Source organism: Lissotriton vulgaris, chromosome 6 (genome assembly GCF_964263255.1).
Source record: "Lissotriton vulgaris chromosome 6, aLisVul1.2, whole genome shotgun sequence".
NCBI classification, from domain to species: Eukaryota; Metazoa; Chordata; class Amphibia; order Caudata; family Salamandridae; genus Lissotriton; species Lissotriton vulgaris.
Window position 1 is genome coordinate 560128922 of NC_141694.1, and position 26685 is coordinate 560155606.

Sequence of the window (26685 nt, forward strand, 5' to 3'; positions counted from 1 at the left end):
CAGCAGGAGTTAACAAAGCAGGAGCAGTAGCGGGAGCAGGAGTATGTGGAAGCGGAGGAGCAGTAGGGATAGCAACAGGCAAAGGAGCAGGAACAGTCGGAAGAACGGATGCAGGTTGAGGGACAGGCGGAGGAAGAATAGGTGGAAGAATAGGTACAGGGGGAACCACAGGAGCTGCGGCACCCTGTACATACGGAGGTGGCGACTTCATAAGATAGGACATTAAAGGATCCTCAACTATTTCTTCCTTCTTTCCCGACTCCGTAGGCAAAGCAGGATAGCATTTATCTATAGTCATACGCTGTAGCCTATCAAACACTTCCTTTTCCTTAACCTCCTTATCACGCTGAAATTGCTCTGCTTTCTTTACAATGGCAGCAACACCATCTCTCTGATTTCGTTTAGTCTGTCTGATTTCTTTCTGTCGGGCTTCTTTACGCCACAACCGAAAGGCATCAAACATGGCCGGCCTTGACTTTTTCTCGAACAATTTAGCCTCTAGATTATCTAAGATCGGGGTCTCAAAGCTACCATGAGGTGGCCAACTAGGACACCGTCCTTCTTAGTATAGCGAATCCAATAATCATTAAAAGTAATCGGGCCTAGCCCATGTTTGCTGTACAGTTCATAAGTTCCAACCGGAGGTATCGGACACGAGTCCTCCAGTCGGGAATCCGCACCACAACGTCTGAAACAACTAAACAAAGTACTGCGACCAGGCATCTTGCACACTAGCCGAGTTTCACAAACGTCAAGGGTTACGGGATTTACCAAGTCCCTGCAAAGAGCAAAAACCCTCGGTTTTGGTGGCTGCAGTAGTCAAACAACACAACAAAGTACCAAGAACCACAAATGCAATGGAACCATGCAACCACTAAACAACCACAACCAAGAACTCTGGGAGCGACCCACCAATACTTAACTCAAAGATCGATGGCGTCACCAGGAAGGCCCGTCAATCGTCTCGCTCTACCAAGGTCTACGCCAGGCGCCAAAACAGGTCTACAGTCAGGGCAGCAGTCCGTCGCAGCCGTCAGGAGGCGGGAATCTTCGCGGGAAAAGTCTTCGGGCCACTTGTTTAGACAACAGGATTGATGAAGCGGAGTGCACCTTCCCTCGGAGATTTCACACGAAGTTCCTCACGATCGTCGGGCTTGGACCGGTACCACTGATGCAGCCCTACGTTGGGCGCCAACTGAAGGACTGGGTTATTTAGGACCCAGCGGTGCCAGGGGACAACACCTGAAACCTTCGTGGGTAACCTGCTACTGCGTACGAATCACAGAGACACGGGACACTTCCTTCGGCGTCAAAGATTCAAGGTTTATTTGCTGCAGGGAAACACAGAAGTCACAGGAAGTACAACGAGTGTAGTTCGGGGAGACTGCTTCAAATTGGTTCAGTGGATCGCTCCTTTTATACAGAATTCTCCCATAGGTTTGCATAGCACACAAAAGTTTACGACCCGGTTCCCATAATCATCCCCCAGAGGGGTCGCTTTGGTCACTTTGATACACACAAGGTCCGGAACATAAGTGCGGAAACATTTGGCGGTTCTCAACTGTAAAAAAACCATCTTCCCACCATTAGTACATTCCAATCAGCATGAAAACAGATCGAAGAAGGAACAAGGACAGGTGCAGAGGAAGATGGAAACAGTGGGGGGATTGGAAAGGGTGTAAAAGGGGAGGTATCGGGAAACACGAGCTACAGGCATCAAAGGGACGTGCCTAATGAGATGCACGGCTGAGACAATAAACCGGCACGGCGAGATGAGCCTCGAGCGGGGCCATCTGCCTTACAGTATCATCCCCCTCGTCATAAAGACACTTACAAAGGACAGGTGTCTTCCGCAAATATCTTGGGAGTCCCAGGGTCGCGAAGCGGACAACGTCCGTTCGCTGGCTACTTGAGGGCAAGAGACAAAATGGATGCCGTATCTAAGATGGAACCCGTGGGTACAGATAGAAAAACCCACGTAACAGACGAACGGTTTAGGTTAGCACAGCGAAACTGCGTACACCCACTAAACTCGTCATTTGCGGTTCATAGATACCAGACTCGGCCATATTCGTGCGAGTCGAAAACACCACTTATAATTGTCACGGAACCTCACTCAGGTCTCCGGAGTCAGCGCTGAAGGGGGAAATAACACCAGCAGCAGCTTCCTTCTTCAAAGGGGGCGGGTAGTGCCCACTGTTCCTTGTGCGCAGTTCAGGGGGCAAGTTCACCAGCAAGCCCTTGGAGATTATTCACAAGATGCACAAGTAGACAAAAGTCTCTCAGTCTTTTCTTCCTCTCTCCTCCTTGCAGCAAGGCACCCACCACAGGCCAGTCTCTCAGGCTAGAGACAGTACTCCTCCATGCAGTTGTAAATGTAAATGTAAATGTAAATGTCAAGGTATTTGTAGAGCGCACTGTCACCAAGAGGTTTCCTGGCGCTATTACTCATACCGCTGTGGAACCCCTCCTGGCTTTCCCTGTGAAGTGTCCACTCCTGGGCACCCCCAGGGTGAAGCCAGGCATCCACAGCGCTGTTGGGGCCGGTGTGGAGGTTAATCAAGCTATTGCCCAGAGTTGCAGCGTGGGACCCATGATTAGAATAGGCACCGAGGCGAGAAATCAGGTCCGAGGAATTATGAGCCCAAGACCCGCCGAGGCGGGAATTGAACCCTGGTCCAGGACCAGAACTCTGCATCAGGGTCTGCCGCTCTAACCATTGAGCCACACTCCTCCAGTTTTCCCAGGTCCTTCTCTTCGGGCAGAGTTTCTTCGTGGAGTAAACAGGATCTGATTTACTAGGAGCAGGGCTCCTACTTTTATACACCATTTCTTTTGTTCTCGCAGGCCAGGGGGGCATTTGCCTAATCCAATCAGTCTCTGAGCACTTTGTTTTTCAGGCCCTGCCTTCTTCTTTCAGTGTGCAGGGCAGGGACATCAGACGCTCCGCAGGAGGTGGAGCCAGCATTGTCATGACAAGTACAGTCAGGAGCACTCTGTTGACAGTCTTCCCTCTTCCTGGACCAGGTGCAGGGCAGAGTCATCAGTCGCTCCCCAGCATTGTGGTGGCAGAGCACAGCCCTATTCAGAGTCAAGGGGCACTCCCCCCACCCATCCTGGTGTAATTCCTCTATTCACCACCTGTCAACCCCAGCCTGTCCCTGGAATTCCCCAGCCCTGTCACACACAGAAACCTGACAGCAGATACACATCCGAGCAGAGGAGGGCTGAAATGGTTAGGCAAGAAAATACTAACGTTCTAAAAGTAGTATTTGCAAACACAGGATATAAAAATAAACTTTACTAAAAGAAGTATTTTATTATTCTGAGTTCAGGCATACTAAACTTGACTTTCTATCATGCTCTCTGAGTCTGTTGGGATTATTGGCCTATGGAGAGTAGGTAGCCTTACAATAGTGAAAAACGAAAATGGCTGTAATTCACTATTAGGACATGCCACACACATCAGGGCTTGTCCTACCTTATGCTTACAATGCACCCTGCCCTTGGGCCTACCATAGGGGTGACTAATATTAAGTTAAGGGAGGGTTTAGGGACTGGCATGTAGGTGTACTTGCGCAGTTAGCATGACAGTACCTGACTGCACGCAGGTTCTGCAATGGCAGACCTTAGACATATTTTACTAGGCTGCTTCTGTGGGTGGCACAACCAGTGCTGCAAGCCCACCAGCAGCATTTGTATTTACAAGCCCTGACACTCCTGGTGCACTTTACTGGGGTCTGACAGTAAACCAAATAAGTCAATCATGGACACCAGTCAATGTATACACTTTTCATTAGGGAGAGCATATGCACTTTAGCACTGGTCAGCAGTGGTAAAGGGCCCAGAGTCATTAATCCAACAAAAACAGGTCAGAGAGAATATTGGAAGAAGGCAAAAAGTTCCGGGATGACCCTGCCAAGAGGGCCAAGTCCAACAGACATCATCTGCAGTGTCCCCCAGGGCTCATCCCTCAGCCCGATGCTGTTCAACGTCTACATGGCCCCCCTCGCACAAGTGGCCCGCCAACATGACCTCAACATCATCTCCAACGCTGATGACACCCAGCTCATCCTCTCCCTCACCAAGGACCAGCACACCGCCAAAACCAACCTCCACGAGGAAATGTAGGTCGTCGCTGACTGGATGAAGAACAGCCGTCTGATGCTGAACTCGTACAAGACAGAGGTACTCATCCTCGGACCCACCTCCTCCTGGGATGACTCCTGGTGGCCGACCACACTGGGAACAGCACCGACACCCACCGACCATGCTCGCAACCTAGGATTCATCCTCGACTCCTCCCTCTCCGTGTCTAAACAGGTCAACGCCGTCTCCTCCTCCTGCTTTTTTTTTTTTTTTTTTTTTTGAATTTTGTTTTGGCAGCAGTACAGAGCAGGTCAAAAACGAGGAGAAAAGTATGCATCAAATTACATATAATACAACATTGTCGATTAGGATAAAAAAAAAGGATAAAAAAAAGGAAAGAAAAAAACATCTCCAGTTCCTGTCCATTTAGCGATTGGGGACCATAGGTTACGACCAAATGTTTTCCTAGAGATACCCTTCATTTTATATGATGCAATTTCAAGATGGTACATAGATAAGAGCTTAGTTCACCACATAATGAAATTGGGTGGCTCTTCATCAAGCCAACCTGATGTTATGCAAAAACGATAAGCAGACATACATACAAACACAAATCCTATGTCCGTGTCAGAGGCCAAATTTGTCCCATTTTCCTCACAACCAAAAATAACCATTGATGCTGTTAGCTTGACTTGAATGGACAGCTCAGCAGCCGGAAAGTACTCAACGTCCGCAATGAATCACGCCAATTTCGGACAGTCAAAAAACATGTGTGCGGCATCCGCCCCATATAAATTACAGCGACTGCAATTTGTCCCACGCCCAACACTCCATTTAGCTAGCTTCCCTGGTGTATAATAGAGCCCAAAGACAGACATGAAATGCTGGCTAATGAGTGGTCCATTCAATAAAACATTTCTAGTGATTGCTAAGCTTCTCTCTATATTTACACATTGAATATTCAGTTTATTCTGCCATTTACTCGCTATAGCCTCTAAATCGTCCTCCCTTTGCTCCAAGATTAATTGATACAGGGGTCCTATTCTTTGCCGCTGCTTAATCGCTTCTAGGATTTCAATATTCCCCAAGAAAATTAAAGATTTTGAGAGTTTTTGTGAACAAAAGTTGCGTACCTGAAGGTATTTGAAAAAATCAGAGCAAGGTATATGATAAGTATTCCTTAAATGATCAAACGATACAAAATCATTTTCTATAAATAAGTCCCCCAGCTTCCTAATGCCTAGATTATTCCACCTATACATTGCCCCATCATTGAATGGCTCTGGGAGATGCGAGCAATTCTGCAAAGGGGTGTACATATTTAAGTTGGTATTGAGCCGAATTTTTATTTTTCATAGATCGGCAAATCGAAAAGGCTGTATCAAATATCTTAAATTTGTTTTTTTTATAGTAACTCGGCTCTATTATCTGGTTTAAGCACTGTTTGGCCTCCTTGCCCAAAAGCATTTCATAGATCGACGGGGTCAAAAAGTCCTCCATAGAATCTTCCGGCAGTAGTAAAACACCCATGTATTGCATTATTGCCATCCAGTGATACAGTTAGAAATTTGGAATGCCCCACCCCCCTCTATCTCGGGGTAGCTCACAGCTTTTCAATGCTCTCCTGGCCCGAAGGTACCCCCATAAAAATCTGGAGCACATTCTCCCTATACGGGCAAAATACCCGGAAGATATTAACAAAGGTAAGGCACGGAAAATATACACAAACATAGGAAAAATTAACAAATTTATCTCATTGCTGCGGCCTAGTAATGATATCTTCAAATTATTAACCCTTTCTAGATTTCTGTTTGAGGACGCTATTACAGGATCTAGGTTAATAGGAATAATATCCTCGATGGTAGCTGTAATTTTGATCCCAAGATATGTGGCCTCTTTGTATATCTTCATATTCTTAGGGCATCCTGACACCGAGTGTATAAGCTGGGTTTTATCGATATTCAGCTTGTAGCCTGAGAAATGGCCAAATTCCTGCGCAGACTTTACAATAATGGGCAATACCGTATTGAGTTCAGCTGTTACCACGGCAATATCATCGGCGTAAACGCAGACTTTTAATTCCCAGCTATTTAACTGCACAGGTTTAATTGCGGGATTCCTTTCCAGGTTTCTAATGAATGGGTCAATATATAAAGCGAACAGCAAGGGGGAACAGGGACAACCCTGTCTCGTCCCCCCTTGCTATTCGCACCAACCCCGACGATGAGCCAGAAATCGGAATGACCGCAGTCGGTTGAGAATAAAGTGCTTGTGTCGCCTTGGTGAGCTCCACGGGGATCCCCATCTTCCCTAACACAGACCACAAAAGGGCCAGGGGACCCTGTTGAACGCTTTTTCGGCGTCCAACAGGGCCACCCCAACCGAGGAACAAGTCCCCTGCGCCCAATCCAGCAAGGATATTATTCGCCTAATATGGTCAGTGGTACCTCTACCATGTATAAAACCGTGTTGCCTTATAGAAACAATCCCCGTCATTAAATCATTTAACCGGTTGGGGATCAGCTTCGAATAGATTTTACTATCAGTATTCAGTAGAGAGATTGGCCTATAAGACCCCATCTCTTCTGGATTTTTTCCTTTCTTTTTAAAGATAACGATTGTAGGAGAGTAGGGTCTGCTATCCTATGGTCACCCCAAATTTTTGCTTTTTGCTTCACTGGTTTCTGACTTAATGTGGCTGTGGGCCTGCTAATCAGACCCACAGCCTGCTGTTCTCTCTCTAAATTACTGCCAATGCACTCTAGGTGCATTACGAATTGGAACTGGTTCACCTTATGAGCCCCTGTAATAGTGCACCCTAGGTGCTCAGGGCATAGGTGTATCCAAGGCCTACCAGGGGCTGCAGCACGTATTGTGCCACCCCTGGCCTGGCCTCCATATTTGACACAACTGGCTGATCACTCAGCTGGGGTAAGTCGGTGTAACCACCTCTTACTTAGGTACAGTATGTCTGTGCCTAACCCTAAACTGGACACATATGTTCCTATCAGCCACTCCTATGGAAGGCCTCATCAATCCTGGAGGCAGAGTGCTTGGAAATATGTGAGATGGTGCTCTGGCATGAGCTGAGCCTGTCTGCAGCTGTCGGGAACCACTCCCTAAGCTGTTCCGGGATATTGCCATACCATATACTCTTAAGTGCATTATAATCCTCGCGGTTAAATGCTATCTTTGGTTTGGCTTTATCAAAACATGTCGAGTAAGGTGTCATACGAATTGGAATACTATCCCCTCGCCAATTCTGGCGACGGGGATAGCATTCCACCCTTCTAGAGGGATACGACATGTGTGTAACCCTAACCCCGGTTAAAGTTAAACAGAGCCTCAGCTTCACAAAATGGACGCTGCCACCACAGACACAAGTCTGGCCTCCTGCTGCTGACCGAAACTCGGCAGATGGTGGCCTGGACAAAGGGTTTCCTGCCTTGGGAGGTGCGAGCACCACCCCAGACAGGATTTTGTGTATTGGGTAGGACAGGGCTGAATAGAATCAGACATGCCCGGGGCACACAAGGTGTCCCCGTGCATAGGCCAGCCCAAACCGGTTCTGGGGCCTTCCAGCCCCAGTCCTGGCGCGGAGCTGGACAAAGGAAAGGGGGTGTAACCGCCCCCCTTCCTGGTTCCTCCCAGAGGAGGGACCTAGTAGGTGATCCACCCCCTAGATTGGAATAAGAGGGGGAGCAGTGCCATTGCACAGCAGATCATCCCGAAATCAACTTAAAACTAAGAAGAAGACTGGACTTCGACATTCTGCTGCACAGAAGACTGAAGAAGAATCTCCCTTGTGGCCAAGGAGTGACCACCCTGTGAACACAGGCACCAACCAGCAACTCGACGTCTGCTTTGCCGCCGCCTCCCGCCGGAGCCCGAGCCCAGAGCCCGACAAGAACCAGATTCCCAGACCTCTCAGAGCCCGATCCACAGTCCCTGCAAAGAAGGGACCCGTGGAGGCACCGAGTGACGTGGGACCGGACCTCTTGGAAGACACTCGTAAAGCTGACTGCGCAGCTTCTGAGGCATCCTCGACGTTGTGCTTTGGGGACTGAGAACCCCCACCACCGAGCAGCCCTTGCACCGAAGATCAGCCCCCCAGCATCTCCACGATCTGCGTGGGGCCCTTTTGCACTGTGCCACTCGACGCGCCATCCCGGCCACTAGCCACGCGGCCAGCGGCCATCTTGGCGACGAACCCGAAGATTTAAACAGCAGGTCTGGTTGCTCCAGACCTACCCAAGCTCCTGTGAAAAGGAGCACCCGCTCTGACCTTGCTGGTCCGAGTGAACAGCATCTTTCAACTTCTGCGTGGCTTGCATTTGCCAAGGCCTGTTTGCTCCGATCAGGTCGCCGACACCGCCAACAGCGAGAAGCCTACGTGGGACAGCTCGTGACCGACTCCTGGACGTCCTCGACCCCGGGTATCCACGTGGCTGCAGAAAGAAGCTACCCGACAACGCCTGTTTGCACCCGACATCGCCTGGTTCCAATCTGGTTCCACGGTAGTCACTGGCTAGTGACTTTGAACACTGTCCCCTCTGCTTTCAGGTCTTCAACTCTTTAGATCCACCCTTGGATCCACCGGAACTCTTCTCATCGAGCCGCCTGCAGCATCTCCTGCTCCAAGCACCATCGACCAGCGTGACGAAACCCGACACATCTTCGACCCTGTGCACCCGCTTCCTGTGGGTGAGGTAACTCAGCTCCGCCGGTGCTCCTGCACTGGTACACATCCCAAGGGCCTGTGTTTTAAGTTTCAGCTCCGTAGGTCACTCGGAAGGTTCCTAACTTTCTAACTTTGTGCTTTTTACGCACCATAGACTTTGTATTGAGAAGTGCGTGCACTTTGAACACTGCACCCGAGTCCCGTGGGCCTTTCCCGACTTAGTTAACTCCAGTCTCGAATAGCTCCAGCGATTCCCAAGGCCCTAGGCCTCTTCACTTTCCTCCTGGTATCTCTTATACCACTTATTTAGTATATGGTTTAGGTGGCCCCTAGGGCTCATCCATATTGTGCAACTTTTGTGTATTTTAAACTGTCTTGTGATTTAACGCTTGTGCTTCTGTGCTCATAAAGAGTCCAGGGGATTTTAATAGTTAATAAATCAATATATATTTTCAATATATATCTGTGTGGTGTCCCTTTCATTTGGTATTCAAGGGGGTTGTGTATGGTATAACAGCTGGCTTCACATGCCTTTCAGAGTTTAGCCTAAGACTGCTTTGTCCACGTTACCACTAGGATAACTGGTCTACAAGGTTGAATTACAACCATCATCATAAGGGTTGCTTGGCATGGTACAAAGTGATCACTAGAACTAGTGAGCATTATATACCAGGCCAACTTCTCACATTGGTGAGCAGCGGATTGGGATCTGAGCTTGCTGTTGTTTTACCATTACAATCTTTGAGATTATCATCTGAAAGATCACACAGGTACCTGCTAGGTACATATAAAACAAGACTAGTATACTTAAGTTCTACTGAACTTAGTTGTTGTAGAGCAAAGGGAGTAGCACACCCTAGCTACAACTACTAGATAGGTTTAGTAGGTAAACACCAGTGTAGGTAGATTGCAACACATCCACCCACACTAGAGCAATGTCTGGAGCAGAGGGTTCCACTGGGAATGTCTCTGTTGAGAGTGACCCTCCAAGGGCACCATCCAAATTTGCTATTTTTCCCTTTAAGGAATTAAGACAGCTTTGTGTCTTAAGGGGTCTGAAGACAGGGCCTTCCCCTACTGCAGACCACCTAAGAGAGCTTTTGGATCAGTCTGAAGCTCTAAAGACCTCTAAAGCAAACCCCACAGGGAATGCTGAAGGAGGCCATCCTTCAGAGGATGACACTGTAGACACCCCTGCCCCTATCATCCTAGAAGATGAGGAAGCCTCCACCACTGGAGCTCCTCAAGTAGATGTAGAGGAAGAGGAAGAAGAAGAGGGGGAGGAGGTGGAAAGCAGTGAGTCAGATGATGACAGAGATAGTCAGGTGCTGGTCAGTAGACTGAACCAGGCTAACTTAAGTCAACTTGGGAATGAATCAGGTAACAACCCATTCAGACCCCCAGGTGGACTTAACCAGGAGCCTAGGAGGAGAAGGATTCACTCAGGTGACTCTGACAACTCCTATGCTTCTAGAGGTTCTCATGGTCACTCCAGAAGGAGGATGACTAGCCCTCAGAGAAGGGAACATGAGACCAAATTGAGAGAATCTCAAATTAGAGAGGCTGAATTGAGAGTCCAGAGACAAGAGTTAGAGATTGCCCTGGCCCAAGAGAAACTTGCTAGAGCAAGACAGCCTAGAGAGAGTGGGGTAATAGAACCCACTGGTGGCAGCAATATCCACAAGGATAAAGACAGGTCTTTTGATAATAGAAACCTGAGTAAGATTGTGCCCCCCTACAAAGCTGGGGATGACATCCATAAATGGATTACTGCAATGGAGAGAGCCTGCAGAGTACAGCAGATCCCTCAGGAGCAGTGGGCAGCAATCTTGTGGCTCTCCTTTGAAGGTAGAGGCCGAGACAGACTCCTCACAGTTAGTGATGGGGATTCTAGAAACTACCTGGTCCTGAAGAGTGCTCTGATTGATGGGTTAGGCTTAACCACTGAACAGTACAGGTTAATGTTCAGAGATACCCAGAAGACACAGACTCAGGACTGGTCTGAATTTGTTGAGTGTGCCACTAAGGCTCTGGAGGGATGGTTGCTGGGAAGCAAGGTTACAGACTATGAAGGATTGTATAATTTGCTGATGAGAGAACAAATTTTAAATAATTGTCAGAACCAGCAGTTGCATCAACATTTGGTTGACTCAGATTTGACCTCTCCCCAAGAATTGGGAAAGAGGGCAGATAAATGGGTAAGAACCAGAGTTAAGCAAAAGAACCAGAACCAGAACCAGGGTGGTGACCAGAAGAAAACAGACCAGAAGGGTGGGGAGCAGAAAACTAAAGACCAGAAGTCTTCAACAGGGCCCCAAACTGAGACAGAGGGTGGGTCCCAAACTTCCAAGAAGAAGAAGAAAGAAGGTCAGAAGAAACCCTGGTGTAAAACTTGTAAGAACACCTCTCACTGGACAAGTGAGTGTAAAAAGGGTGGAGCCCCCAGCACTGCAGCCCCTAAGGCACCTGCACCCACTAGTACAGTTAGCAGTGTTGGTCCTCAAGCCAAGGGTTTAGTGGGAATCACTTTGGGAACTGAAGGAGATTCTGACCTAGTCAGAACTCTTACACAGGCTGTTCTGGTTTGTGAAGGGGACATAGATTTGACCCCTGACATAAGTCCCAGTAACCTGGGCAAATACAGACAGACACCTTTGATTAACAACAAAGTGGCTCAAGCTTACAGGGACACATGTGCCAGTGTCACTATGGTGACACCTAACTTTGTGGACCCTGGACAATACATGCCAGGCGATGATTACCTGGTGACCAATGCCAGCAATGTCACTACTACACATAGTGTGGCACTTGTTAACTTTTCCTGGGGAGGGGTAACTGGCCTAAAGAAAGTTGTGGTTAGTGCTGATCTCCCAGTAGAATGTTTGTTGGGCAATGACCTGGAGAACTCTCTATGGTCAGAAGTTGAGTACAGGACTCATGCAGAGATGTTAGGGATATCATCACATGTCCTTGCTGTGACCAGGTCACAGGCCAAAAAGTGCCTCTCTGAACCTCAGGTCTTGGATCCTGGAACAATGGACCAAGTACCTCCCAAGAAGAAGAACAGGAGGGTTAAGGCTGCGCCTTCCCAACTGCCTACAAGTGAGGATCAGGCTTCACAGGAAACTGATCTTGAGACCCCTGAAGGAACTGTCCCTGAAGAACTTGAACCTGATCAGGTTGAGTTTCTGGGGACAGGGGGACCTTCTAGGGCAGACTTGGGGCAGGCTCAGTTAACCTGTCCTTCTCTTGAACCCCTCAGACAGCAGGCTGCTGCTGAGGCTGCTGGGAATGCTCAAGGTGCCCATAAAGTATATTGGGACGATGGACTCCTTTATTCAGAGGCTAGAGACCCCAAGCCTGGTGCTACCAGGAGGTTGGTTATACCTCTGCAATTTAGGGGCTTCCTACTCACCTTGGCTCATGATATTCCTTTAGCAGGACACCTAGGCCAGAACAAGACTTGGGACAGGCTTGTCCCTCACTTTCACTGGCCTCACATGTCTGAAGACACCAAGGAGTTTTGTCGCTCCTGTGAAACCTGCCAAGCCAGTGGTAAAGCAGGTGGAACAACAAAGGCCCCCCTGATACCACTACCTGTGGTGGGGGTTCCCTTTGAAAGAGTGGGGATTGATATTGTTGGACCAATGGATCCCCCTACAGCATCTGGGCACAGATTCATACTGGTGGTAGTGGATCATGCCACCAGGTACCCAGAGGCAATTCCCCTTAGGACCACAACAGCTCCTGTTGTGGCCAGGGCCTTACTTGGAGTTTTCTCCAGAGTGGGGTTTCCTAAGGAGGTAATATCAGATAGAGGTACCAACTTCATGTCTGGATATTTGACAGCTATGTGGAAGGAATGTGGTGTCAACTACAAGTTCACCACCCCTTATCACCCACAATGCAATGGGCTTGTTGAGAGATTTAACAAGACCCTAAAGGGCATGATTAAAGGATTACCTGAAAAGCTCAGGCGAAGATGGGACATCCTTCTGCCCTGCCTTTTGTTCGCTTACAGAGAGGTCCCTCAAAAGGGGGTTGGCTTCAGCCCCTTTGAATTGTTGTTTGGGCACCCTGTAAGAGGACCCCTGTGTCTTGTGAAGGAAGGATGGGAGTTACCTCTCAAAAAGCCTAAACAGGACATAGTGGACTATGTACTTGGTCTCCGCTCCAGGATGGCAGAGTACATGGAGAAGGCATCCAAAAACCTTGAGGCTAGCCAAGAATTACAAAAAGCTTGGCATGACCAAAAGGCTGTCCTTGTTGAATTTCAGCCTGGACAGAAGGTATGGGTGTTGGAGCCAGTGGCCCCAGCAGCACTCCAAGACAAGTGGTCTGGACCCCATACAATTCTGGAAAAGAAGGGAGAGGTTACCTACTTGGTGGACCTAGGAACTCCCAGGAGCCCCCACAGGGTGCTCCATGTGAACAGATTGAAGGCATATGTCAGCAGGGCAGACATGGGCTTGCTCATGGCTACAGATGAGGGACAGGAGGAAGAGAGTGACCCTCTCCCAGACCTGCTCACTCAGAACCCTGAGGATGGCTCAGTTGATGGTGTGGCCTTAGGTGGCAGCCTCACTGAACATCAGCAACATGACTGCAGACAAGTTCTACAGGCATACAGGCATATGTTCTCATTGACACCCAGTCAGACTAACTGGTGTACACATGTGGTGGACACTGGTGACAGTCTTCCTGTAAAAAGCAAAATTTACAGGCAACCTGACCACGTCAGGGACTGTATAAAGACTGAGGTGCAAAAGATGCTGGAATTAGGTGTCATTGAGCCTTCAGAGAGCCCCTGGGCTAGCCCAGTGGTTCTGGTCCCCAAACCTCACACCAAAGATGGCAAGAGAGAGATGAGGTTCTGTGTGGATTACAGAGGACTCAATGCTGTCACCAGGACAGATGCACACCCTATTCCAAGGGCAGATGAGCTCATTGACAAGTTGGCTTCTGCCAAATATTTGAGCACATTTGACTTAACAGCTGGCTACTGGCAAATCAGGTTAGCTGAGGAGTCTAAAGCCAAGACAGCATTTTCTACCCCTAGTGGGCATTATCAGTTTGTGGTGATGCCCTTTGGTTTGAAAAATGCACCTGCCACCTTCCAAAGGTTGGTGAACCAAGTCCTCACTGGGTTGGATGACTTTTGTGCAGCTTATCTGGACGATATTGCTGTCTTTAGCTCCACCTGGGAGGATCACCTGATCCACCTGAAGGAAGTGCTTGAGGCTCTGCAGAAGGCAGGCCTCACTATCAAGGCAACAAAGTGCCAGGTAGGGCAGAGCAAGGTTGTATACCTGGGCCACCTTGTAGGTGGAGGCCAAGTTCAACCACTGGAGAGTAAGATCCAGACCATCAAGGACTGGTCCCCTCCAACTACCCAGACTCAGGTCAGAGCTTTCTTGGGCCTGACTGGGTACTACAGGAAGTTTGTTAAGAACTATGGGTCCATTGTGACTCCTCTTAATGATCTGACATCCAAGAAGATGCCCAAAAAGGTTCAGTGGACAGAAATCTGTCAAAAGGCATTTGATGACCTGAAGAAGGCCATGTGCTCTGCACCTATCCTGAAGAGTCCTGACTACTCAAGAGAGTTCATTGTCCAAACAGATGCTTCTGAGTTGGGAGTGGGAGCAGTGCTTTCACAGCTTAATGTAGATGGCCAGGACCAGCCCATTGCTTTCATTAGCAGAAGGCTGACCCCCAGAGAGAAACGTTGGTCAGCTATAGAGAGGGAGGCCTTTGCTGTGGTGTGGGCCCTGAAGAAGTTGAGACCATACTTATTTGGCACTCACTTCAAGATTCAGACCGACCATAAGCCCCTCCTATGGCTTAATCAGATGAAGGGTGAAAACCCCAAACTACTCAGGTGGTCCATTTCCCTACAGGGGATGGACTTTACAGTGGAGCACCGCCCAGGGACTGACCATGGCAACGCAGATGGTCTCTCCAGGTACTTCCACTTAGAACATGAAGACACAACTGGTCAAGGTTAGTCTAATGTCCCTGCGTTTGGGGGGGGGTTATGTAGGAGAGTAGGGTCTGCTATCCTATGGTCACCCCAAATTTTTGCTTTTTGCTTCACTGGTTTCTGACTTAATGTGGCTGTGGGCCTGCTAATCAGACCCACAGCCTGCTGTTCTCTCTCTAAATTACTGCCAATGCACTCTAGGTGCATTACGAATTGGAACTGGTTCACCTTATGAGCCCCTGTAATAGTGCACCCTAGGTGCTCAGGGCATAGGTGTATCCAAGGCCTACCAGGGGCTGCAGCACGTATTGTGCCACCCCTGGCCTGGCCTCCATATTTGACACAACTGGCTGATCACTCAGCTGGGGTAAGTCGGTGTAACCACCTCTTACTTAGGTACAGTATGTCTGTGCCTAACCCTAAACTGGACACATATGTTCCTATCAGCCACTCCTATGGAAGGCCTCATCAATCCTGGAGGCAGAGTGCTTGGAAATATGTGAGATGGTGCTCTGGCATGAGCTGAGCCTGTCTGCAGCTGTCGGGAACCACTCCCTAAGCTGTTCCGGGATATTGCCATACCATATACTCTTAAGTGCATTATAATCCTCGCGGTTAAATGCTATCTTTGGTTTGGCTTTATCAAAACATGTCGAGTAAGGTGTCATACGAATTGGAATACTATCCCCTCGCCAATTCTGGCGACGGGGATAGCATTCCACCCTTCTAGAGGGATACGACATGTGTGTAACCCTAACCCCGGTTAAAGTTAAACAGAGCCTCAGCTTCACAAAATGGACGCTGCCACCACAGACACAAGTCTGGCCTCCTGCTGCTGACCGAAACTCGGCAGATGGTGGCCTGGACAAAGGGTTTCCTGCCTTGGGAGGTGCGAGCACCACCCCAGACAGGATTTTGTGTATTGGGTAGGACAGGGCTGAATAGAATCAGACATGCCCGGGGCACACAAGGTGTCCCCGTGCATAGGCCAGCCCAAACCGGTTCTGGGGCCTTCCAGCCCCAGTCCTGGCGCGGAGCTGGACAAAGGAAAGGGGGTGTAACCGCCCCCCTTCCTGGTTCCTCCCAGAGGAGGGACCTAGTAGGTGATCCACCCCCTAGATTGGAATAAGAGGGGGAGCAGTGCCATTGCACAGCAGATCATCCCGAAATCAACTTAAAACTAAGAAGAAGACTGGACTTCGACATTCTGCTGCACAGAAGACTGAAGAAGAATCTCCCTTGTGGCCAAGGAGTGACCACCCTGTGAACACAGGCACCAACCAGCAACTCGACGTCTGCTTTGCCGCCGCCTCCCGCCGGAGCCCGAGCCCAGAGCCCGACAAGAACCAGATTCCCAGACCTCTCAGAGCCCGATCCACAGTCCCTGCAAAGAAGGGACCCGTGGAGGCACCGAGTGACGTGGGACCGGACCTCTTGGAAGACACTCGTAAAGCTGACTGCGCAGCTTCTGAGGCATCCTCGACGTTGTGCTTTGGGGACTGAGAACCCCCACCACCGAGCAGCCCTTGCACCGAAGATCAGCCCCCCAGCATCTCCACGATCTGCGTGGGGCCCTTTTGCACTGTGCCACTCGACGCGCCATCCCGGCCACTAGCCACGCGGCCAGCGGCCATCTTGGCGACGAACCCGAAGATTTAAACAGCAGGTCTGGTTGCTCCAGACCTACCCAAGCTCCTGTGAAAAGGAGCACCCGCTCTGACCTTGCTGGTCCGAGTGAACAGCATCTTTCAACTTCTGCGTGGCTTGCATTTGCCAAGGCCTGTTTGCTCCGATCAGGTCGCCGACACCGCCAACAGCGAGAAGCCTACGTGGGACAGCTCGTGACCGACTCCTGGACGTCCTCGACCCCGGGTATCCACGTGGCTGCAGAAAGAAGCTACCCGACAACGCCTGTTTGCACCCGACATCGCCTGGTTCCAATCTGGTTCCACGGTAGTCACTGGCTAGTGACTTTGAACACTGTCCCCTCTGCTTTCAGGTCTTCAACTCTTTAGATCCACCCTTGGATCCACCGGAACTCTTCTCATCGAGCCGCCTGCAGCATCTCCTGCTCCAAGCACCATCGACCAGCGTGACGAAACCCGACACATCTTCGACCCTGTGCACCCGCTTCCTGTGGGTGAGGTAACTCAGCTCCGCCGGTGCTCCTGCACTGGTACACATCCCAAGGGCCTGTGTTTTAAGTTTCAGCTCCGTAGGTCACTCGGAAGGTTCCTAACTTTCTAACTTTGTGCTTTTTACGCACCATAGACTTTGTATTGAGAAGTGCGTGCACTTTGAACACTGCACCCGAGTCCCGTGGGCCTTTCCCGACTTAGTTAACTCCAGTCTCGAATAGCTCCAGCGATTCCCAAGGCCCTAGGCCTCTTCACTTTCCTCCTGGTATCTCTTATACCACTTATTTAGTATATGGTTTAGGTGGCCCCTAGGGCTCATCCATATTGTGCAACTTTTGTGTATTTTAAACTGTCTTGTGATTTAACGCTTGTGCTTCTGTGCTCATAAAGAGTCCAGGGGATTTTAATAGTTAATAAATCAATATATATTTTCAATATATATCTGTGTGGTGTCCCTTTCATTTGGTATTCAAGGGGGTTGTGTATGGTATAACAGCTGGCTTCACATGCCTTTCAGAGTTTAGCCTAAGACTGCTTTGTCCACGTTACCACTAGGATAACTGGTCTACAAGGTTGAATTACAACCATCATCATAAGGGTTGCTTGGCATGGTACAAAGTGATCACTAGAACTAGTGAGCATTATATACCAGGCCAACTTCTCACAACGATTATAGCTTCTGCCCATGACCGCGGAGCCATTCCCACAAAAGCCTGGCAACACACATCCAGCAGTTCTTTTTTAAGTTGATTTCTAAATGTTCTATAAAATTCCAACGGATTATTATCTGGCCCTGTGGCCTTACCCAGGACTAGCCCTAAGATCGCTGTCTCGATCTCTCCCCATTCTGGGGGCGCTAAAAGGATCGTTTGCTGAGCCTCAGATAAAGTTAATGAGCTTGTGTCCTTTAGGTATTCGCTCGGTTCAGCAGGTTCCCCTTCCTCACTATAGAGTTGTTGATAAAAATCTTGGAAGGCCGACAGAATCCCTTCTTTAGTCTCCTGTACAACCCGCTTCAGATCCCTGATTTTTAAGATATCGTTATATACCTGCTTCTCCTTTGCTCTCTTTGCTAACAGTCTGCCTGTTTTCTCCCCGAACTCATATGCTGTTTCCTTATATTGAGTATAGTTAGTGGCAATCATATCTGCTATCTTGGAATAAGCGTTAGCTCTTTTAATTGAGAGATCATTTTGAGCCAGTTTACTCAAATAGGAATCCACTCCTTGCCTTACCACCTCTGCCAGCTTTTCCTCAGCTCTTGTAATTTCGTCAAAATCCTTCCGTTGCTCAATTAGGAGTTGCTTGCGCTTAAACCCGGAATAACTAAGTGTCTCCCCGCAAACCACAGCTTTAAATGTGTCCCAGACCATTTCCTGAGTTGCCGTACCTTTATTAAAAGCGAAGAATTCCTCTATTACTTTAGACATATACTGACAATACTGTGCATCCAATAGCAATTTACGTTCAAAAGACCATCGTGGGGATTCTATTTTACCCCCCATTTCAATAGTCAGTTCCAAAACTATAGGGTTGTGATCAGATATTAGTTTGGGGTGGATCTGGATTTTGGCCTGTGTTAAAAGAACATATGAAATAAAAAAATAATCCAGCCGGGCAAATTTTAAGTGTGGAGCAGAAAAATACGTAAACCCCGGATCATTCGGATTCTTCTCATGCCAAACATCATAGAGGCCATGCTCCAGATGGAACCCCCATAGGGCAGTATACCCAAGTTTTTTCCTACCAGTATATATTGAGCTGGATCTTATGTCCGCCCCTGCCCTCACATTAATATTACAATCTCCACACAGTAAAACTGGGGTAATCCATTGTGCCAATTCTAAATTAATGAAATTAAATACTTCTGCATCGTCCAGATTTGGACCATATAAATTGCAGAGTGTAAATCCTTGCTGCCCCACCTTAAATTCCGCAATTACCCATCTTCCCCATTTATCTGCAGCAGACTTTACACAATCCACCAACCCTCCTTTTTTAGTATTGCTACCCCTCTTTTTACTCCAGACTGCTTGGAACAAACTACCATCTCCATCCCCAAACTCTTTAAATATTCTCTATTGGCCCAAGCAATATGGGTTTCCTGCAAGCACAGTATATCTATACCCAATATCTGTATAGTCTTCGCTAGCACTTGTCGTTTCCGAGAATCATTTAAACCGCATACATTTAATGTACAGATCTTAATCTTTCTAGCCATCGAAATTTAGTTCAAAATTTAGTTCCACTTATCTCTTTTACACCTCCTACCAACAACTCTTTATGGAATGTCGCACCATAAATTTTGTGCCTTAACAAAAACCTTTAACCAAAGCAAATTTGAATACCCTGCTGCTGCCATTTTCACCCCCCAGCACCTAGAACCCGTGCCCCCCCTTACCCCCTTTATCCCTCACCCCTACTGTCCTGAGCTCTCCTTCCCCTCCCAACCTTCCCACCATATGAGGCCCAAGGACCATCAGTCCCTGCAATGATGGAGTACAATGTCCCCCTCCCCACAATCCCTTGAGACCAGAAACTTTATCCTACCTAAGAATAGAGAGAGAGAAAAAAAAACACCTACAAAAAAGAGCAGGGAAAAATAATATATCCTACATCCAATCTCTAAAACCAGCTGCATAAATGTATAGGTTACATCACCCTTTTTACTCTATCTTTATCCAGGCTATTACTTATGATCCCACCCTCGACAATCTACAAAGACTCCAGAAACTCTTTCGCCTGAATCTCTGATTGAAAAAATTTGGTTTGACCTTTAATATAACCTTAAGTTTTGCCGGAGTCTGCAGGTAAACAACAGCCCCTTTATTTTGATAATCCAGGATGAGTTGCCGTAAATACCACCTCTTAGAGACTGTTGCCTGACAGAAATCCGGCCTAACAAAAAAATTAAACCCCTTGGCTGTTGCTTTCTTGTTCGGTCTAGCCAAGTCAAAGATGTCTTCACGCGCTAGAAAGTTATTTAAGCACAATAATATCGCCCTTGGAAGGTTCTCTTGTCCTTGACGGGGTTTCCTCAGATTGAAGGGGAACTTTTGTGCCCTCTGAACTTCCCGTGTCCAGTCCCAAGTAGTCAGGTCCGGAAAAGCTTCTTTCAAAAGTTCAGCAACAAACTTACGAGGGTTCGCCCCTTCCAGTCCCTCAGGAACCCCAAGGAAACGGAAATGTTGTATCCGAGCATGATTTTCTAGTTCACACAACTTATTACTCAAGTCCTCACGGTGTGCCTTGATGCTCTCCAGCTCCTCTTTCTGCACCGCGGCATAGTCTTCTAGTACAGATATGCGGGCTTCTGCTTCCGTTACTCTGTCAGCAGTTTCTGCTCCTAGTTTTATCACCCGCCTTACTGCATTTTTCACTTTGCTGCATGTAGCCTGCACCCGTGTGATTTCAGCTTTACTCTCGGCTCTGTGGATCATTATAGTTTCATATATAGTGGCAAGAGTAATTTCCTGCGGGGATGATATCTCAGAAGGTCTTGAGTCTACCCTTCTCGTTTCACTCAGCATTTGCCTCTCCTATGTCGTTTCTGTTATGGCAGAACAAGATGCTTGAGACTGATCTTGCCTACCCTCTTGATTTTCTTTTTTCCTCTTTGTTCTCTTCCTTATAGTGGAGGCACTGCAATTAGGCGATATCCTGCTTTCCCCAGTTGACTCATCGCCGCTGCTAACATCACTTTCTTCATCTACCCAGTCCTCGTCCGATGATTTTTCAGATAGGGAATAAAAATTTTCGCCGGATTCTGGTACTGACAAAGTCCCCAGTGAGCCAGCCTCATTCTGCAGTAGATCGAGGTGAATATCTAAATCATCAGCGTCTCTCGTTGTTCTGTCTCCCAAGGAGCCACCTTCAAGATTATCCTGCTTCTGCTCCGGAAATTCTTGAAGCTCTTGAGGTTGTACAGTATTTTGCGCTGTGTCAGACTTATCACGCATATCACAATTGTCTATATTCTCTACCAGTACCTCATCCTGCTGCGCCGGGGTGCCTGGAGTTAACGTTGAAGTTGTAGCTGATGCCCCATTTTCTACAGTTTCTACCGTTTCCACTATACAATCATTGTTCCGAGCGCTCTGCCGCTCAAACATGGCCGGAAGAGTCAAACTCTGTGTCCCTTTCTTCAGGGAGCGTGGAGCTACAGAGCCCTTTCCCTTTTCGCCGTTTTTTTTCCGGACTCCCGCAGTGTTAGCAGTACTGTTGCTAGTTGAATCAATGGCTGACTCTGGGACACTCTCAGACTCTTTTACACCCCCACTACTTAGTCCTTCAGAACTTTCCCCCGTACCTGACTCCTTGTTTTTACCGCTGCGTGTAGTTGCTTTCATAGTCTCTTTTCCCTTCTCCGCATTTTTCACTGGCATCTTTTTCCTTTTCGAGACGCCTCCTTTACCTCGAACCACCCGACTTTGCAATCCGCCAAACAAGAGTAAAAGGGGAGACCTCCAGAGTGGCGCTCTGCACCTAAACGTAGTTAAATCACCCAGCATCCGTATCATATTGTAGCAGGACTTTTTGCCGTTATCTTGGCTACAGTATCAATTTTTTATTTCGCAGAAATAATTGCTGCTTTATACTTTCCCCAAGGCAAGGCCGGCTCCGACACCTGTAGCGGGTTTCCCGCTACTGATTCTCCCACACAACGTCCCTGCTGAGTCAGCCCGCCTTAGACCGCCTCCCGGCCATCTCCGATAGTGCCGGCTCCCGCTGACTCTCCGCTAGCTTGATGCTCCGGTAGCGACGGCTCCTGCTCTCGTTCAAGCTGGACTCAAAAAACAGCCTGATCTAGCACCAGAGCCCGCTCCTTACTCCTTGCTCCTTGTTCCACGGTACAATTGCTACCTTCCCTGGAGAAAAGAAGCCAGCGTCTTCATCAGCAGTGGGTTTTCCCGCTCCAGCTTTCTTCCATAACGTCTCATCTAGGTCAGCCTGCCTCCTTCCGCCTACTGGACGCCTCCCTGCCGTCTCACGGCCGCGTCCGGTAGCTGACTCAGTGTTCTCCTTCACGCCAGCCTAGCACCGGATCCTGCTCTTCTAACAAGCCGGTGAGCTCCTATCATACTTCCGCTTAGTTATCTGCCTCAGCACCAGCAAAAGCTCCGACGGTAGTTTAGTTTCTGGTCCGAGGACGAGAGAGAGGGACGGAGCTGTTCACACAGCCCACACCACGGACGCCGTCTTGCCTCACCTAATTTGTCTTTAATGCTCCTCCTCCTGCTACAATACCCCCCGCATGCTCCGCAGGATCTACAAGTGGATCCCAACCGAAACAAGAAGAACAGTGACACAGGCCCTCGTCAGCAGCAGACTGGACTACGGCAACGCACTCTACGCAGGAATCCCAGCCTAACACCTCCGACAACTACAACGCATGCAAAACGCCTCTGCCCGACTGATCGTCAACAACCCCCGCCGCAGCCACATCACCCCTCACCTGAGAGACCTACACTGGCTCCCCGTCGACAAGAGGATCACCTTCAAGCTCCTCACCCACGCACACAAAGCACTCCACGATTCCGGACCAGCCTACCTGAACAGCAGACTCAGCTACTACACCCCCACCCGCCAGCTCTGCTCTGCCAGCCTGGCCCTTGCTGCTGTCCCCTGCATCCAACAAACAACCTCTGGTGGAAAATCCTTCTCCTAACTCACCGCCAAGACCTGGAACACCCTGCCTACCCACCTACGGTAGACCCAAGACCTACTCGCCTTCAGAAGACTCCTCAAGACCTGGCTCTTCGAGCAGTAGTGGCACCCCCTCCCCTCAGCACCTTGAGACCCTCACGGGTAAGGAGCGTGCTTTACAAGTACTCTGATTGATTGATTGATTGACACCTTTTACATCTTCCACAAGGAGTCCCTCAGGGTTCTATTCAAAGCCCCACAATATTTATTATTCATATTTGTCCCCTAGCGGAGCTGATTGAGAGATATAATGTAAAGTAAGTATCATATGCTGATGATTCACAATTGATCATGAGTCTCTCTCAACAGGTGGACAGCTTGGCCCACCAGTTTAAATCATGCCTAGTGAAACTGGCCTATTGGATTACTGAGAGATGTTTAGCTCAATGTCAATAAAATCAAGATCATGGTCATAGGCAAGGTTCCATCCATATGGTCAACGGTGTGGTGGCCAAACACATTGGGCCAGATCCCTGAACCCAAATTGCAAGTAAAAAATGTAGGATTGTGGTTTGATTCCAGTCTCTCCTTTGAACCTCAAATCAGTAGTGTAGCAGGGAAGTGGTTCAGCACTCTGAAAATGTTAAGAAAAACGCTGGACCTTATCCCTGTTGAATAACGCAAAACTGTGGTTTATGTGTTGACCACATCCCAACTAGACTACTGTAATGTGGTTGCTGTGGGAACCACCAAAGGGAACTTAAAAAAGCTCCAAAGAGTGCAAAATGCTGCAGCCTGCTTGGTCCTTAACCCTCCAAGGAGGGATTCGGCTACAGCGGTTCTATCCTCTCTCCAAAGGCTTCCACTGGAAAAGAGAATCAATTTCAAAGCTCTGTGTTTCTGCCACAGGATTTTAGCCTCAAACGTTCCCATATACTATGCCCCATGATACAACCTTAGTCCCTGTGGCGCTGTCTGAGATCCTCTAAGGCTAATCTTGTGCAAGTCCCCAGGATCTAGAGGGCCAGACTTAGAGCTCGCTCCATCTCCTTTCTGGCAGGTAAGGATTGGAATTCCCTTCCAGCTCCGTTAGGAGCTGAACCCTCGGATACTCGTTTAGGAACCTTTTAAAAACCTGGCTTTTTAGTTCCACATAATCTGATTACTGGGCCCTTTCTCTTTCTTCCCTCTTGTTTGGGTTCTACTGCAGCTGGTTCAAGGTTTTAGTGCTGGGACACACTGGTGTGGTGTAACCACGCACTATATCATTCCACATATTATTATTATTAGAGGTAAGGAAGGTCTAGGTGTTTATATTTCCAATTATTTGTCTATCCGTAATGTATATAGTGTGAAAACCTCACTGTATTTTACATTTTTTATCATTGAAACCTTTTCCCTTTTCAATGTTGTGTTGGTTAATTTTCATAACAATGCTCTGATAAGCGAGCTGCTAACTGTTCTCGGCCAGCCTGACCAAGATCTAGAGTCAGTTTTTAAGGGTGGTACGAAGGAACGCACCATGCCTTGAGGAGACAATTTCAATATCCATGCAGGTCCCTTGCTCTCAAGTAAGATCTGTAAACTGATGGACATCCATGATTGTGATTTATCCCATTTCACTCAAAATGGCTAGAGTGATTAAATTAAATATTGTTTAAATATAATCTTGCCTTTTGTACTGAACTTTATATCCCCTTTGCTCCATTTAAGTACACTTTTAATGTAAGAGATGACAACATTGCTATTGACTATGTAATATCCTCTTACAGGCACTCTTCATTGGTATCCAAATTTACCTCACACAGTATCTCTTTGAGTGATTACTACCCACAAAGCATAGCTTTTAGTCTCCACCACTTTATTAGTTGAGCAAAGTATGTTACACAATGTCTACTATAGTATAGAGTTTGCCACAGGAAATGGTCTTACACTACGTTGGTCGCAGATCAACTCCAATGATTTTTGGGGGAAATATTGGTTGCCACATACAGAATGGCTTTTGAAACATGCCTCAATGATACAGTTAGCCCCAATGATATTATTAAGGCTTTCCTCACTATACCAAAGGGGATTAAGGAACGTTTATCTGCTGACAGACAACGGCCTGCTCGGGATAGACAAGGTTGGTTTGATTTCATCTGTACGGAGGCTCACACACGCCTTAAGGAAGCCCTTCAAAAACCCCAAGGTGTATAAAGGAAGTGCAGGCACCTAGACACAAATATAGACCATGTGTGATGGGAAAAAAAAAAGATTTAAAGGATGAAGCATGGTAGTCCCTACTCGAAGCTTGCCTAAACAAAGATATTGCAGTATTTTTACGTGTGTTAAATAGTCCCTATCTGAGAGAAGATAGTGGCCCAATATTGGAGGTCACTATTACAGAACTGAGTGGGTGACTCAATTTACAAAAATGTATTCAAATCCCAATAATATGTAGGAAGAAATAGCATCTCACGACTCAGAAGCTGCTATAGTAGAACCCCCTACAGTATCTCTAGCCTTACATTCTCCTTAGAGGAGGTTAATAAATGTATTGTAAATGTAAATGTAAATGTATTGGCATTTATATAGCGCACTACTTACCCATAGGGTCCTAAGGCGCTTCGACCGCTGCAAAACCCTTCCTGGATTCCCTGAGAGATGGTCCCTTAATGGGTATCTCCAGGGTGAGACCAGGCATCCCCGGCGGTCTGGTGGGGCCGTTAGTGAAGATGAGGCAAGCTAATGCCCAGAGTTGCCGAGTGTGATAGCTGATCAGAGTGGGCACCGAGGCGAGAGAATTATCGAGTCCGCTGACCCTGGTCCAGAAACCTGCCGCGCCGGGAATCGAACGCTGGTCCCGGGCCGTCCTCTGCTCTAGGGTCTGCTGCCTCTAACCAGTGAGCCACACTACTAGGCTAGTAAGGATGGGAAAGCACCAGGTCCAACGGTATTCCCATTGACCTTTTTAAGGCAAATGCCCCACTCCCAGGCCTCATATTAACCCTGGTGCTAGGAGCATCTTGTAGCTCAGGCTTTTTGATTCCATGGTCAGAGTAATTTATTGTTCAAATATATAAAAAAGGGTGCTCGTTCCTTACCAGCCAGTTATCGTCCGATGTCATTACTCGACTCACTGGTGAAAGTCGTAGGACAAATGATCTTGTATAGATTTGAAAAGTGGGCAGCAAATAGTGAGATTCTCTCAGATCTACTTCCGTAGTGGTCTTGAGACAAGAGAACAGAAACTAAACCTCAACCTTTTAGAAGGGAAGTATACCCTGATTAAGCAGAGCCATAATTTTTTATTAGCTGTAGTTGACTTTTTATTGCATCCTCCAGCATGATAAATTGCGTACCATCATGATAGAGCTTGGTGGCGACCCACCTATAATACACTTCCTGAGATAGTTTAATTTGGGGAGTAAAGCCAGGGTTTGATATGGCCTTTAGGGAGAATGCACTCACCCTTTTATTGTAGAGAGGGGTGTCAGTCAGGGGTGAGTTCTTGCCCAATTTCTATTCACCATATACCACAATATTTTGGATAATTTGCTAGGAGATAAACCTAGTGATCTTCCACAAATCGTCCATCATCCCATTCCAGCTCTTCTTTACGCGGACTATGCCATACTTATGGCCTGTATACACCTGGGCCTGCAACAACAATTAACTTGTTGTCAGTGGAGAAGTGTGGCTCAATGGTTAGAGCGGCAGACCCTGATGCAGAGGTCTAGCCTGGGCCCAGGGTTCAAATCCCCGCCTCGGCGGGTCTTGGGCTCAAAAATTCCACGGACCTGATAATTCTCACCTTGGTGCCTATTCCAATCAGGGAGTCCCACTTTGCAACTCTGGGCAATAGCTTGCTTAATCTCCACAACGCCCCCCACAACACTAAGGATGCCGGGCCTCCGCCTTCGGGGTGCCCAGGAGTGGATGCCTCACATGGAAAGCCAGGATGGGTTCCACAGTGGTATTCGTACAAGCGCCTTGAGACCCTTGTGGGTGAGTAGTGCACTATACAAGTACCATTTTACATTTACATTTACTTGTTTAGTATATTACATGCAAGACTTAGGACTTTTAGTCAATCTAGGAGAAACTTTTATAATGTTAAATGTCGTGATCTCACGATTAGTGGTACAAAGATTAATGTTACCTCA